This window comes from Lepidochelys kempii, chromosome 4 (genome assembly GCF_965140285.1).
Source record: "Lepidochelys kempii isolate rLepKem1 chromosome 4, rLepKem1.hap1, whole genome shotgun sequence".
Taxonomy (NCBI): Eukaryota; Metazoa; Chordata; order Testudines; family Cheloniidae; genus Lepidochelys; species Lepidochelys kempii.
The window spans coordinates 58,644,400-58,657,260 of NC_136383.1; the positions used below are offsets into that span (position 1 = coordinate 58,644,400).

The following is a 12,861-nucleotide window of genomic DNA, read 5'->3' on the forward strand; positions in this document are numbered from 1 at the left end:
AGATAGGGAACCTGAGAGAGACTGGTGAAGTGACCACATAGCAAGTCAGTGACAGAGTTCCTGATTCTCACCCATCTGCTCATTTCTGCAGGCCATACTGTTTCTCTCACTAGTATTTTTGTCAATGAGCTGAATCCTGCTTTCACACTGGGATTTATAGGTGTGGAAGGGATGCAGGTTCAGTCCCAATACATAACTAGCCATTGCTGAGCAAAGGAAATGTGCAGCTATATTGCACAGGACGTTAGGAATAGAATATGCCTAGGCCCTTTTATAATCCAACCACACTATCAAAAGGCACATTAGCAAGTAAGGAGTTAAATATTGGTAGTGCAGTGACTGGAAAGAGAGCCATTGTCCACCCAGCCCTAGTTCATTGTGCTGTACCTTAGAACCAACGAAAGGCAAATTGACTTGGAACTAACATGAGCTTTCACTCAAGTCTCCGTAAAGTTTTGAAAGCCTTTGTCTAAAATGTTTGTTGACCTGAATCTGCTTTTTTTCAGTCGTTAGGGTTGCCTAAAATTATTTTTCTTTTCTGGATCTATTTTCCTGGTTCCTAAATGGAAACAACAGAGCAGACATAGGAACGTAGGAATTATTAAACTATACTGGGAATGGATGCTGCTGCCGATCTGACAGGATGTATTTTTGCCATTATAAAAAACCCAAAAGCGTCCTAAGGATATGATTTTTTTTTTTTTTTAAAGCACTGTATATAGTGTTCAGCTAGCACTGATACAGCAAGAGCAAGTCTCCCTCCTTTAATTTACAGCCAATTATGCTGGCCACAAAAACAGAAGAGAGTCTCAAACTGGTATTCACTCTGGGCCCAATCTGAAATTGCTTGCTGGGCAAAAGTTTTTAAACAAAACTCTTTTTGGCGGGGGGCTGAAAAAAAGCAGATTCTGGTCAACAAAAACATTTTGCAAATTTGTGTCAAATTGCTGAATTGTTTAGTGGTGGGGAAAAATCAGAAAAATTTAAATTGCTCAATTACATCATTTTGAATTTTGTTTCAATTTTATTTTTAAAAAGGTAAAAAACATGACGTTTTGTCCAACCCAACACTTTTTTTTTTTTTTTAAACATTTTATCTCATCGAAAAATTGGAAAATCTTTTGTTTTGGGTTGACCTGAAACAATTTTTTTCTTTTTCTTTTTCAGTTCAACCATGAAACTGAAAAACTGGTTACTCACACAGCTAAGAGAGAGATGCAGCAGGCTGTAGGGGGAAGGAGAGCAAAAGCAGCGTTGTCATCTTTGCACTGCCTGAAGTCTTGGCTCACATGGCCTCTGGCATAAGTTAGAACAGTATGGGGCTGCTCACACTTACAGCAGCCTCCCCAAGGCTGCCAGAACCTCCACAACACTGACTGCTGTGGCTTCTCTCCCTCCTTTCTTTAATATGTCCTTCCTATCTGACTGTACTCTGGCATGCCCCCTATGCCAGGGATTCCAAGGGGGAAGGGGGAACAGCAGCAGCAGCAGCATAAGGCCGCTTCTGTTGGCTATACACTGCTGCTGAGCTGGAGGAATTTTCCCCATGTTGCTCTATGGCACCACAGCAGTTTACAGGAGCTATGGTAAAAAGAAAAGGAGTACTTGTGGCACCTTAGAGACTAACCAATTAATTTAACCTTAGTCTCTAAGGTGCCACAAGTACTCCTTTTCTTTTTGCGAATACAGACTAACACGGCTGTTACTCTGAAACCTGTCAGGGGCTATGGTGGAACCAGAATCAGTCCTCTAATGCTCTCAGTTCCTTTTGAAATCGGCATGTTGCAGGACTGGGCTCCATTAATGCAAGTTATTGGTAGTTCATACAGTGTTAAACACAATACAAGGAGCCAACTTCTTTTGTGTTTAAGCCCACAGAAATGGTGCAAAGTTAAAGTGCTTTTCTTTACTGTAACTTACAGACAGGCCACTCAGGTTCTCCTCTCTGAATTTCTGTAGGAAGCAACTCTCCCAATACTAGTCCCAGAAAGTAAAGTCCAGTCCTAGCATGGGTGATTTTAAACTAGGCAGGAAATTTTATGGATGCCTTTGCTCCTTCATCCAGAAAGGAGCTTTAAAATATTACCATCTCCTTCCTCTTTGCCTGGGAGCTGGGTCAGAGGTCAGGGGAAAGCAGCAATTTAATCTTCTAGAAAAAAATGTCCTTAATTGAGCAGCCAGCTCTCTGAATTCTGTCCTGGTTCCTAATGTCTGAAAGAATTATCAAACCTGTTTTCAGGTTTTCCCCCTTGTTACCGTTATTTCCCTGTGTGGATATTTGAGAAACACAGGCTGTATAATGCCCATTAAGTTGTAAGACTCATGCTATTATTTGCTCCATGAAATCAAATAGCTATGGGGCTCCCTTCTGTGCTGAATGACAGGTTTCAGAGCAGCAGCCATGTTCGTCTGTATTCACAAAAAGAAAAGGAGGACTTGTGGCACCTAGAGAATAACCAATTTATTTGAGCATAAGCTTTTGTGAGCTACAGCTCACTTCATTGGATGAAGTGAGTTGTAACTCACGAAAGCTTATGCTCAGATAAATTGGTTAGTCTCTAAAGTGCCCCAAGTACTCCTTTCCTTCTTTGCGGAGGCTCCCAGAACCTGAAAACACACAGATCAAACCTGATTGCCCAGGTTCTCTAGGTGTTAGTCAAATGTTAAAGAATGTCTCAGTAATCTCATGGGCTGAAATTCTGCAGGCCTTATTCAGAAAAAAAAATCCTGTCAAAATCAACAGGACTACTGGCTGCTTACAGACTGAGAGAGGACTGCAATGTGTAACTCCAAGATAATATAATATCTTCTGCAATGTACTGTTCCAATTCTTTCACTTTTGTTTTGGAAACTCAACCCTAGGGCTGATCTACACTACAAAGTTAGGTTGGCTTAACTACCTGGCTCAGGGCTGTGAAACATTGCACATCCTGTGCAATGTAATTAAGCTGACCTAAGCCATTGTGTAGACATCACTAGGTCAATGGAAATCCTTACTACAGTGATGGAAGAACCCCTGATTGTCAATTACTGAACAGTATTCAACAAATAATTTGTGAACAAATTTCAGCCTCTGAATTGAATGTGAATATTTGTTGAACTTTCTGTGACTACTCTTTCAAATAAAAAATTGAAAGTCTGTGGAAAAATAAAAAGCATCAGGGACACTGAGGTGAATTCACAGGTTTTACTTTAATAAAGTAAAGTTAGCAAATAAAGTCTTAAAGTATTCGGCCTATTCTAGTGAGCACCATTGTGCCATGCAAAGAATTGTTTTTCTTTGCTAACTATGAGAAGGCCAATTTAAAGGATAAAATGTAATGTATGTAAAATGCCATTATTCTGGCAGGAAGAAAATGGTTTCTCTCAGATTCATCTTACTCATCTGGTCTTTTATTTATACTTCAGGTTTCCCTGTATGTAACTTTCCACAACTAATTCTCTCCTACCAGTGCATTAGTAAACATTTCCCATCTAATTCCTCCAGAAAACAGAAAGAAAAGCATGTTGGAGAGGAAAGAGCCAAGGCTGCTCTAGTAAGGAAATGGATACTTGATAGCAGAAGAAAGTGAGGTGGGATGGGAGCTTTCAAGGAAGGCCTAGACACTTTGGTGGAGGAGAGAGGGAGTGGGAAACGAGGCAGCAAGCCTATAGCATAGCATAGGGTTGCCAACCCTCCCGATTTCACTGGGAGTCTCCCGGAATCACACCCTGTCTCCTGGAGGCTACTGAAGCCAAACTGAGAGATTTTAGGTGCTGAAAGCCAGCGGCGCAGCAAGGCTAAGGCAGGCTCCCTGCTTGCTCTGGCCCTGTGCCACTTCTAGAAGTGGCTGGCATGTCCCTGAGGCCCCAGAGGATGCAGGGGGCTCCAGAGCCCACACCCCCTTCCATGCCCCTGCCCCAGCCCAGTGAAAGTAAGTGAGGGTGGGGGAGAGAGAGTGAGCAGGGTGGGGCCTTGGACGTGGGGCAGGGAAGGGGGCGGGGCAAGTGTGTTTGGGTTTGTGTGATTAGACAGTTGGCAACCTTACACAGCAGTGTACAGAGAAGAGGTACAGGTGGGGAGTAGATATAATCCAAGATCAGTCTGGAGGCGAGAGGTTCACCAATGGTTGACTTAGGCCTGGGTGGGGTAGAGAGAAACTATGGCCATGTCTACATAGCCATAGTAGACATAGGCTACAAAATTACGTCAAGGTAACTTAAGTCCGCATACTGCCACACTTGTGTGCACCCTAGGCTCCTTGTGTCGGTGGTACACGTCCTCCTCAAGAATGTTTGTATCAATTGTATTGTCAGTGTTGGGCACAGTGGGATGGCTCCTGGAATCCAGTAATAGTCCATGTGAGCAATGCAGTGTCTCCATTGACACTGCATCAACCTGAAAACGTTGACCATGTCTCTACACCACTCGGGGCAGTGGTGTTACTAAATTGGAATATAGAGGCACTTATGTTGGTGGGAACCAAATTTAAGTGAAGATGCTTCCACAGTTAGGTGGATGAAAGGTAGCTTATGTTGACCTAACCATGCAGGGCCTATGCAATGTTGCATGCTGGGTAGTCAATGTGTGTGATAATAGAGTTCTGGGGAGAAGGGAAGGAAATGAGAGAAGCACTATTTTTCCCCATAAGAATGGTGGCCTCCAAGCAGTAAAGTAAGAGCTATTCACAGACACTTGGGATTCAAAAAGTTTTTCTAAACCAATATTTTCTGGTTTTGAATATTAATGCAGCAATCTTTCATCATAGTTCTCTATCTAGACAGCCTTTAATGTAAACACACTGGACTCTTCCTTTAAGAGAACACACATAATAGGTATTTCTTAATCTTGAAAAAAGCCTAAACTAGCTTTATTTTCCCAATCTTCCTTGGAAGGGAAAAAAAAAAAATCTCAGCTAACACTGCAGCCTCAGACTGAAAGGGTTGATTGCATTCACTTTAATATCTCAATGAAAGTTTGAGAAACAAGGTCGGTAAAGTAATATCTTTTATATCTCTTATTGGATAACATTACCTCTCCCACCTTGTGTCTCTTGTATCCTAGGCCCAGTGCAGCTACAATAACACTGTAAATGTCAATGAAAGTTTGTGAGACCATAAAAAGGAAAATCACTGAAAGTAACGATCACTGAACTTGCCCTGTACCATGACAACCAGGAAGACGGCCTGCCTTGCCCAGCAAGTCATGCTGAAAGGAGTACTTCATCTTCTACATATAAAATGAAACCCTTTCTGGCCTACAGATCACTACAGCAGGATCAGGGCTTTTGACTGCACCAAAAAAATCCATGCTGAGAACTTAAATTAGTCACTTTATTCCATTCATTCTCTAGTCAGCGATGGGATGACTCAGAGCTGCCAACTATCCCCATTTACTTTTATTTATGTAAAAGACTAACCACTTTTCAACTGTACCCCTCCCAAAAAAGCCTTTTTAAGCTCCGTTTATGGCAGGGGCATTAAAAGTGTGTTCTCATTTATAGCTTAAATTGTAGGGAGAACTGAGCTAAAAGAGGAAAAGCTAAAATCCAGTCAGAGCCTCTTCTACATTTTGTACACATGGTTGGTACACGTGTTGTCAGCATATTGGGATATGGTAAGGTTTTAGTTGTTGTTTTTTTAATTGCAATACATTTAAAGGAGACTTTGTTTTGTGGGGGCTGTGTTTTGTGTTTTTTTTTAAAATGAAATGCATTTAAAGGTGGATTTTTTATTTTTAAGGGGAAAACGGGTGGGGAAAGGAAAATGGGCTTGTGCTCTTTTTGATTGCTTGTTTTCCCTGACGATGGTGTGTGTGTGTGTGTGTGTGTTTTTTTTAAAAAAAAACCACTAGAAATCCATCAAATCCAAAAACAAACCAAAACACAACAACAAAAATCAGGCAATGCCTCATCTATATTAAAAAAGTCCATGATGGCTAGTGTAACTATAACATCACAAAAGATGGAAAGTTGAGCAAAGGGGAGGGGAAGGAATTTTTAGGCAGACTGTGTAAAGTGGTTTTTTTTTTTTTTTTACTTGCAATGTCTAATTGATGATTTGGAAGAAGGATGCTTCTCTTAAAGGTTTTAACACTTGCCCTTTAATTAGGGTCTGAATACTCCTAATACACATTCTCTAATAACTTTTTCAGGTCTTCCAGAAAAACTAGACCAGACTGTACACTCCTAATATTTCTAAGTTAGAAAACTAGCAAGGGGAAAACCCCACCTAAATTAAAAGCAACTATTCCACTTTGAAGCCTTCTTTATCCATCATAGAGTAGCAGAAATCCATTAAAAATCTTTTGCAGATTGAATGTAGGCCCTGAAGTATCAGAAAAATGTTGATAAGTACTCAAACTCTCGGACATTTATAGTAACTGAACCTTGAAGGATTGAAGGTATGGGGTAAATTTTTGAAAAATGCATAAGTGACTCAGGCTTCTATTGACTTTGAACAGGATTTAGGTGCTTTTCAAAATTTTACTTGTTTGTTGCCTTTCGGTAAGCGAGAGAGAGCCCAGCAGCTAGCAATTATTAGGCTGGGTAAATCCTAGGGTTCCTCCATAGACTTCAGGGAGAGTTTGCCTGACCAAGAAAGACCTCCAGGTTGACCCCCAAACATTTAAAGGATGTGAGTAGATCGCTAGTCACTTCCCCATTTGTAAATAATGAGCTATTTTTCCAAATTGCCAATCAGTCGCAGTCAGCAGTCTACAATTTTTTTCTCTGGAAGTGCTGCTTGTGTTTGTTGATGGGGCTGGGAGATTAGTTTACTGCTGCAGAAGTGAAAATGGACCAATGCCTTATAAATTCATTCATGATGGCATTGGTCTGCTTTTGGAGAATGCCTATAGGAACATTTAGTCCTCTGCACTCATGAGACCATTTTGGAGCAGGGCACGAAGCTGGCTGTTGCTTTTCAGTCTTTGTACCTTGGATTAGTTGAGGAGGCCAGTGCTTGGAGAATGCAAGCAAGGCAGGCAGTGTATTCCATCCAGCTTTAGCAGCAATTTTCAGCTTATGAAAAACAGATGACTTAATGCTCTGGAAGTGAAAGCGACTGACATAAGAACAGCTTTGACAGAAAATCCTGGGTTAAGAAGATTCAAGCTCAAGCTAGATTGTTTTTCCTTTGTTTATTTTGATTACGTCACTGACATGGCCCCAAAGAGAATCAGACATACCATTTGGAAATACAAGGGGCTGAAGTTTTAATTTTCAGATCTCTTCCGACTGCAGAGCTACAGGAGTAAACGAAGTGAGGAGGGAGAGGGAAACTAAAAGCCCTTCCTGTGGTTTCCTGCTCAGCTGACAGCCATTTAAAAAAAGGGAGAGGTAGCAACAGCCCTCTCCCATTGTCTTTCTAAATACTGTAAATTCTTTCACAATTGTTTGCTACTATCCTTGTGTTTAATTTACACTCGGGTATTTTCTGGAAGTGGTGAAAATCCACTCTTGGTTGCTGTGATTTCTGTCAGGGATTCTGCTGTGTGAGTGAGAAAGAGGGAATCAGCTTGTGTTGTTTCTCCTCATTTTGGGCATTGTAGACAGTTAAGTATTGGCAGTTTGACACCCCTTTTGTTGATGGGCATGTCAATATGATTTTCGAAGGTTAGGTGCTGTTATCCTTCCTGGCGGAACCTTTGCTGCATTTGTGCAGAAACTGTTTGGGACTTGGCAAAAAGACAACAGCGAATGTTTTGATCAACTCTGTGTGTCCAGTGCTGGAAGAGTGAGCTTTTCAAAGGGAGATTGTGTGATGCTGCATAAACAGGACAGGACAGGACATGACAAGGCAAACAAATATTTTCTGCTACTTAATGTTAAAAGGAAAAAAAACTGAAGCAAAGCCCAGGAGCTTGCATGTGAAACAAATGCAAAGCCATTTATTCAACAAAAGAACATGATATTGTCCTGTCAAATCTGCAGAGTCAAGGTACGCTTAGGAATTTTTAAAATAGTTCTCCCCTATCCTCCCCCCCCATTGTTATTTAACCCTTGGAAGCTTGGAACTAAATTCGATTGCCTTACCGAATTGTTCTTCATACAGACTCAGGCTAGTTTCTGATGGCAAGGTATTAACTGCTGCTTGTCTGCTGATACTGATGGATTGGGGTTAATTTTTATTATTTCTCTTGCTCATACAGTGCACAAGGAGCTTCAGACAATTTGTGGTTAAATATAAGAGAGACCAAGGTCATATGAAATTGATAAGGCCCAGAATTTTAGATACCGTACCCTTGAATCTGATGCTTCCCAATACAAAACAAACAAATAACCCAACCCCCGGCTGCCAAACCTTTTAACCTTGTAATATGCTCCAATATCAGCCTGTGAAACAAGGAAAGCCATAGCTTTGAGGTCAAACTTTCAACAGGCGCCGCAGGCAAAAGCCATGTACAAAACCATACTGAACTTTCTGTGGGCAAATCAGAAGACTGAAGTGAAGATATAACATAGTAGCTAAATAAATAAGGGATCTGTAGGGCTGGGGGATGCCCTATAGGAGTACAGGGGGAGATGTAGTGGGCACTGTTGGAGCCTTTCCAGATCCTGCTTCTAAAGAAAGGGGAGGGGAGCGGGTTCCTTTCCTCTCCCACTGAAGATTCTGGAATGTGGAATTTGAGGGCAGTGGGATGCCTTTTGGGTAATCCCTTGAAGAGCTGAGAAGGCAGTGTTGCCATCTCTCATAATTTTATCATGGGTTTCATAATAGTTGGCATTTTTCTTAAAGTCCCAGTTCCTGGAGTCAAGTGATTTGTATGGGAATCTCAACTTTATTTATTTATTTTTAAATGAAAGCTTCTAACCCTCCTGGTTGTGGGGAAGAGCTTGAAAACATTAACCCTAAAGTCTTAAAAAATCAGAGGCAAATGAAAAGAACCCAAAATGTATTATGATTTTTTTTTTAACCGCCATTATTTTTAAGCCAGTCTTGTGGGGTTTTTTGGTGGGGAGACTAATTCATGTTGTTGTTTTTTTGTTTTTGTTTTTTAAATTCCTGGGGTTGGGAACGCTGAGAAGAGAGCATCCAGCTATTGTTGAATACATTTGGGAGATGCTGGAGTAGACATCCGTCTGAATTCGTGCACGAAGCTAGAGGACAGCTAAAGATAAAAAGAATGGCAGGTCCTGTTTTCCGGGAGCATATGGATGATTGGCCAAAAAAAAATTGTTTGATTCAGGCCTAGTCCAAACCCCCTGAAGTGTTCATTGAACCCCAGCAAACCTTTTCATCAACTTCAGCAAGCTTGGGGTTTATGACAAAACCCCCTGCATTCTTCTGTCTGGTTCTGGCCTATGTTATGGGTGGTCCTCACAGCTGTTTCTAAATGGAATTTTTAAACCGTGATATTTGATGCTATATCTATGTATCCTGCACTCATTTACTGATGAGTATTGGTGGTGGATAAATAGTTTTGTTCTAAATATCAACTTTTTTAAAATGGAAATTCTTTTCCATGAACCAACCATATTGCATTCAGTGAAATTCAGATAGCTTATAGTTAACTGACATTAAACAGGTTTCAGAGTAGTAGCCATGTTAGTCTGTATTCGCAAAAAGAAAAGGAGGACTTGTGGCACCTTAGAGACTAACCAATTTATTTGAGCATAAGCTTTTGTGAGCTAGATTGGTTAGTCTCTAAGGTGCCACAAGTACTCCTTTTCTTTTTGACATTAAACAGTTTTCAGTTAGGGCCTGACTTTCTGGTGTACTAGCCATTTGTGCATGTTGCCTAGCTGTGAATGCTGTGTGAATTTTGCTGCGCACAGCTGCGTGTGCATAACTTTGAAAATCAAATTCTTAAATGCCAAAAAATTACTAATTTTTCTGCTCTAAACAGCACTTGCTGTAGTTTTTGTGCATGTATTTTTAACTTGTTCAGTTAATACACTATATAGTTACGTGTTTGCAGGCTGGTTGCATGGTTTTATAGACAACAGTGATGGGGAACAGTAACTTGAGCAGACTGGAGTGAAGGCTTCACTTTTTTTAGTACTAAAATTTTTGAAGGCACCAACAAAGACACAAACAAACCATAATGCTCCTCTCCCCTTTCTAAGGCTTAATCTTGTTTGATTCCCAGCCATTTAACCCCTGGTTGTCTGGTTGCCTACCAAGCAGATCTGGTAGGAAAAATGGGTTGTAGGTTTTGGTCTTACCGGGGTGAACCTGGCCAAGCTGTCTGGGGATATTCCAGATATAGGGGCAGGAGGAATAGTCCTAATCTAGTGATCTGATTTTTAGCTTGAAGAAGATGGGATTGTTCTAGATGATCAGTGCTTAAAATTATCGCAGAGACATACTGGGTATGTCCTTGCCTGATGATGAAATGTTGCTAATTCATAACAAATTTATGACTCAGCAGTTTATGTAAATATATTTCTGTTATTACTGATTCCTTCGTGGGAAATAATGAGTAAAATGAACTACCTAAGTTCAGGGTGTCCTAACTCTGAGAACAGTGTCATGTGTTCCCATATGAAAGCTGAAATTTGTCCAGCTGCATGGGACTTCAAACATACACTGTTTTGTGTAAACATGCTGTATTATGGCTCAACACATGGACTATTTGCACAAAAACAAATGCTTGGTATGGTAAATTAGGATTTGTCCTTGAGCCTAATTTAAAAGGACTGTACGTAATCATTTACCAAGTATATCAGTTCTTCAAAATAAAATATGCCTGACCTTGGGAAATTAATGTAGCTGATTAGCACTATTTGCTTATGTATGTACAGCGGCAAAATTTATACAGATTTCTCAGAGCAGTAAAAAGGGACATAGAGTAATTAGGGCCCAGAACTTAATTTACCTTTAAAATTATTATTTTGTGGTTGGGATTAGTTCTTCTGGTTTAAATATTTGTTTTAGGGAACATGCAGCTCTCAATAATAAATGCAAATAGCCACTAATATTGGTGGATCTACATATGGACTCTAAATTCTAGTTTTTTATGCTTTGCTGGCCCGTTAGCAGAAATTAGATGTACTATTTCCAGATAAAGTCCTAATAATACCAAGCTCTTGTAAAGCACTTTTCATTACTAGATCTCAAAGTGATGTGCATATTCCTATTGCGTTATTAACAATACTTATGCATAGACAAGGAAGCAAGAAACATGAAGACATGATGGTTTGTTCTACAGAATCACTGGAATAAGATCGATGTTTGCTAAAGGGAAGAAAAATAAAAAAGGAATGAAAGTTCACTTTCAGGATTCTAAGAAAAATGATGTATAATGAAGGGAAAATAGGTCAGCTAAATACAAATTTCTAACACATAAAAGTGGATGGTATCCTATTTAAAGCCTTCCATGTGCTTTAATTTTTATCATGTAATACTTAATATGTTGAATTAACAATGTTTACTTATGCTTCTTTAGTTAGAGTTGAGGCAACCTGTTTATTCTAGGTTTCAGAGTAGCAGCCGTGTTAGTCTGTATTCGCAAAAAGAAAAGGAGTACTTGTGGCACCTTAGAGACTAACAAATGTATTTTAGCATAAGCTTTTGTGAGCTACAGCATCCAATGAAGTGAGCTGTAGCTCACGAAAGCTTATGGTCAAATAAATTTGTTAGTCTCTAAGGTGCCACAAGTGCTCCTTTTCTTTTTGTTTATTTTAAACAAGCCATACATGGAGTGGAGAGGCATTTAATCAGTGAACTGGTGTATATAGCTATGAAACTGTGATGCTGAGGTTCTAGTTATATATACTTAGAGGTGGTCAGTACCTGGAAATCCTGTTCTGCAGGAAATTCTAAAATTTCAAATGGTTTCATAATGAACTGGAACAAAAAAATAAAAATTTCCCGCAGAATTTCATTCTGCAATTTCCTTTAAGAAAAATTAGAAACATTTTGTTTCAGACTTACTGAATTATTTTCATAGATTCCAGGGCCAGAAGGGATCATTGTGATCATCTAGTCTGACTCCTGTATAAAACAGGCGATAGAACTTCCCCAGAATAATTCGTTTTGAATTAGAGCCTTTTAGAAACACACATAGTCTTGATTTAAAAATTGCGAGTGATGGACACTCAACCATAACATTTGGTAAATTGTTCCAATGATTAATTACCCTCACCGTTAAAAATTTGTGCCTTATTTCCAAGTCTGAATTTGTCTAGCTTCAACTTCCAGCCATTGGGTGGTGGTATATCTTTCTCTGCTAGACTGAAGAGTCCATTAGCAAATATTTGATGCTTGTGTAGGTACTGATAGACTGTGATCACAGTCTCTCTCTTATCTCTCTCTTTAAGCTAAATAGATTGAGCTCCTTGAGTTTATCGCTGTAAGGCAGATTTTTCTAATCCTTTAATCATTCTTATGGCTCCACTCTTACCCACTCCAGTGTATCAACATCCTTCTTGAATCGTGGGCAGCAAAACTGGCAACAGTATTCCAGAAGTGGTTGCACCAGTGCCAGATACAGAGGTAAAATAACCTGTCAACGCCAAATTAAGATTCCCCTGTTTATGCATCCAAGGATCACATTAGCCTTTTTGACCATGATGTTGCACTGGGAGCATCCACCTCAACCCCCAAATCTTTTTCAGAGTCACTGTTTCCCTGGATAGCATTTCCCATCCTGTAAGTGTGGCCCAAGTCCTTTGTTCCTAGATGTATATACATTTAGCTGTATTAAAAAACATTATGTTTGCTTGCACTCAGGTTACCAAGTGATCCAGATCACTCTGTATTGGTGACCTGTCGTCTTCATTATTTACCACTCCCTCAATTTTTATGTCATCTGGAAGCTTTATCAGAGACAATTTTATGTTTTCTCTCAGATCATTGATAAAAATGTTAAATAATGTAGGTCCAAGAACTGATCCATGTGGGACCAACAAAAAACATACCTACTCAATGATGATT

The 12,861-nt window shown here is 39.9% G+C and overlaps 1 protein-coding gene across 12 annotated transcripts in view; it reads left to right on the forward strand.

Moving 5' to 3' along the window:
* The window catches only part of TRIM2 (tripartite motif containing 2), a 128,185-nt gene that overhangs the window by 35,759 nt on the left and 79,565 nt on the right, over positions 1-12,861 (forward strand). For 4 of the 12 annotated variants that reach the window (XM_073341380.2, XM_073341382.2, XM_073341384.2 and 1 more), the window contains exon 2: positions 12,338-12,420. The exons of the other annotated variants lie outside the window; for them this stretch is intronic. The gene's annotated coding sequence lies outside the window, so the exon portion shown is untranslated. The remainder of the gene's footprint in view (positions 1-12,337; positions 12,421-12,861) is intronic. 12 annotated transcript variants of the gene reach the window in all.